Source organism: Pteropus vampyrus, unplaced genomic scaffold, assembly GCF_000151845.1.
Source record: "Pteropus vampyrus isolate Shadow unplaced genomic scaffold, Pvam_2.0 Scaffold37, whole genome shotgun sequence".
Lineage (NCBI taxonomy): Eukaryota > Metazoa > Chordata > Mammalia > Chiroptera > Pteropodidae > Pteropus > Pteropus vampyrus.
This window is the reverse complement of record NW_011888818.1, coordinates 7827049-7830460: the sequence shown is the minus strand read 5'-3', so window position 1 is coordinate 7830460 and position 3412 is coordinate 7827049.

Below are 3412 nucleotides of genomic sequence, written 5' to 3'. Positions count from 1 at the left end.
TCTTCCTCTTATAAGTTGGACTGACACATGATCTGGAGTAATGTTTTTGAGCCAGTCTTGGAGGGGAATATGTAGGGCATGCACAGAGAGGCACAAAGAGGCACTGGGTGGTGACAGTATTGCCACCATGCAGGCTACCCATAAGTGAGCAGAGGACATGAGTTTAGAAATGTAGGGACTTGCTCATAGGAGGCCTCAAATGCCAAGCTAAGGTGTTCAAACTTTAATGGAAATAGTGACACTAATTCCACTAATTATTGAGTGCTTACTATGCGCTAAGAGCTATACAAGAATTACCTCATTTTAATTCTCTCAACTGCTCCCCAGGTACTATTATTAGCTCCAGATTACAGATGAAACACCAAGTCACAGAGAAATTAAGAAACCGCGCAGTTGTGTGAAAACATTTTAAAAGGATAGAGTTGTGTTACAGAAATCTGGCAGCCATGTGTAAGATGGATTGTATTGAAAAGAGACCACAAATGGTGATCATAAGAGAATCACTGGAGAAAGGTAACAAGAGCCTGATGTGGGCCAGTAGCAGGAGGAACAGAAAAGAATGAGTGCAAATCTGACTGGATATGCAAGGCAGTGACTGAGAGAAATTTATCACAACTGCCTATTAGCTGCTGAGACTGGTTCTCCTGGAGAAGAAGGTGAGCCCATTATCAGAAGAGACTGAGCCCAGGAGAAGATGCTGAGCTCAGTTTGGGGGTATAGTGAGTGACTGTGGAGCCTACAGGAATTCTGTGAAGGCATCTTACAAGTACTTGAAAATTAGTGACTTGATCTTGGGAAAAATACAGAGTAGACGTTACAAACCTCTACCCTTACAGGACTGCATCAAGGTACTGATTGAAGCTGTGGGAATAAACAATGGTAGGTAGGTAGGTAGACAGACAGACGGACAGATAGATAGATAGATGATAGAACAGATAAGGATACCTAGTGGATGTCCACAGTTAGGAGAAGAAGCGGGGGTGGCCATGAAGGAGCAATTCCCAGAGACAGCAAATCCAGGCAAGTACCTTGTTAAGAAAATAAAGGGGAGAGAGAATTTCCAAAAAGGGAGTTATAAGGTAGTCAAATGCTGAAGAGCCCACAGACAATTATGACTAAAAAAGATGAGAATTCGGAAACAAGGAGTCCTGATGAACATTTCAGAAGATGAAGAGGAAACTTTAAACCCTATTCATGAAAGAATAAAATGGGTACAACATTTTTAGAGGCTAAATTGGTGAATGCATCAAAGAAATTAAAAATATTTCAGATCTGGAAGTTATACTGCTAGAAATTTATATAGACAAGTAATAATATGCAGCTATGGCGTTATTGGTCAAATTTTTGTTTAAAATAGTGAAAATGTGTAGACAGCATAAATTTCCAACAATAGAGAATATTTAGTGATATACAAAGATGCTTGTGATTGGTTATAAAGATAAAGAAGTAGGCTGCAAAACTGAGTACAGTATAAATCCCCCCCACACCCTTTTAAAGGGAGATACATATAGGGAGAAAGAACTGGAAGGATATACTGCAAGAATTTCGTGATGATTGTTTCTGGCTGGTAGAATTTAATAATTATAAAATCTCAGTTTTCCCTTCTCCCACACTCAATTACTCTCTCTCACTCTTTTGCATTACTTGTATTTTCTATAACAACTCTGTCCAATGGAAATATAATATAAGGCACATATGTAAAGTTAAATATTCTAGCAGCCACATTTAAAAATGAAAAACAGATAAAATAATCTTAGTAATATATTTAACCCAAATATATCTCAAATATTATCATTATAACATGTAACCAACACAGACAATATTAACAATATTTTACTTTTTTTTTTTTTTTAACACTCAGCCTTCCACATCTGCTGTGCATTTAACATTTATAGAATATCTCAGTTTGGGCCATCCATATTTCAAGCACCCAGTAACCACATGGCTTCCACATTGAACAGCATGGTTCTATAAAATAATAGCTAACATTTCTCGAGTACTTAATATGCGCTAGGCAATGCTCTAAGCCCATTCGGTGGAGATTACAATTCATTCAGTCTCACAATAACTCCACAAAGTTGCTGTGTTTATTACTGTCTCCCTACAACCCATTTTCCTAACATGACATGGTGGAAGCCAGGTTGCAAAGGCTTATCGACTCAATGAGGGAGTTGGAGAGAGACTAAAATATATTCGAGAAGTTTGTCAGTGAAGAAGATAAGAAACAGAATGAGGGAAATATGAGGACAGAAGACTTTTTCTAGGGCAGGGAAAAATGATGAAGAGGAAAGACGGAGATGGAAAGTAAAAGGCTGGGGATGTTATTGGACCAAGCTCTCCACCAAAGGGAGGGCTCTGTTGGATAAACATTGCCCAAGCTGTGCTGGAGGCCACGATGTACTCCACAGCTTCCCAGCTTGTGGAGTGGGATAGGGGGCGTTGTAGCCTTGTGAGGGAGATAGACACAGACACAGAAACAGACGATTCTAAACTGCAGGTGAATGTTATGACAGAGAGGTGAGGGGTGGTGGTGGGAGGGGCTTCCCGGAGAAGAGCTGAACTGAGTTGTGAAGAATGAATTTAGCCAGCAAAGAAGCATAAAGGGAGGGGATTAGACTTGAGAAGTACTTGACTGCAAGCCCAGGTGACTGGTTAGGTGCGGAGGAGGAGAGAGAGTGAAGATTTGAGTATGGTCTCTAAGTTTCCCTGCATAGGTAAAAGTCAAAGACGGTAACACTTACCAAGAGCCTCTCTGGAATCAGGCATTGGTCCTGTGTACCACATACTGATCTCCTTTAATTCTCACAGAGTTTCCATATCGTGCTTGCCCTTTCTCAGATGTGTAAGCTAGGCAAAATTATTGGCCTCAGGGCTCCCCATTAGGAGGTAGAAGAGTCAGGATTTGAGCCTACAGTGTTCCAGAGATGGAGGAAGGGATGAGAAAAGTTGATGAGGGGCCAGAGCCAGGATAGGTGGTCCAGAGGGGCAAAGGGTGAGCAGGTGTGTACTGGAAGGTAAGCAGCCCACAGCTTTGTGGAACAATAGGTCACTCCAGCAGGAGGAAGGCATGACCAGACTCTGGTCACTGGCAGAGCTCAGTAGCCTGGGAGGGAAGACAGGAAAAGTGGAGAGGAAGGGTTGAGGAGCAGAGATGGGGGAGGAAGCAGGAGATTTTAATTAAGGTAGGTGTCTGTCTGCTGGTGAAGACAGAAGGCATTTGTGTGCACAATCAGTTGTGTGTGTAGGGGGGGAGGGTGGTAGAGGGAAAGGTTTGAGTTTGGCAGAGACCTGGCAGGGGAGATGGCACAGGAAGAGATTGGGGCTGGATGGGGTCATTGATTTTGGATCAGAACACAGTGGCAGGCTTAGAGACCCCCTGAGGGTGACAAGTTCTTTTTTTAATCTACTGCAG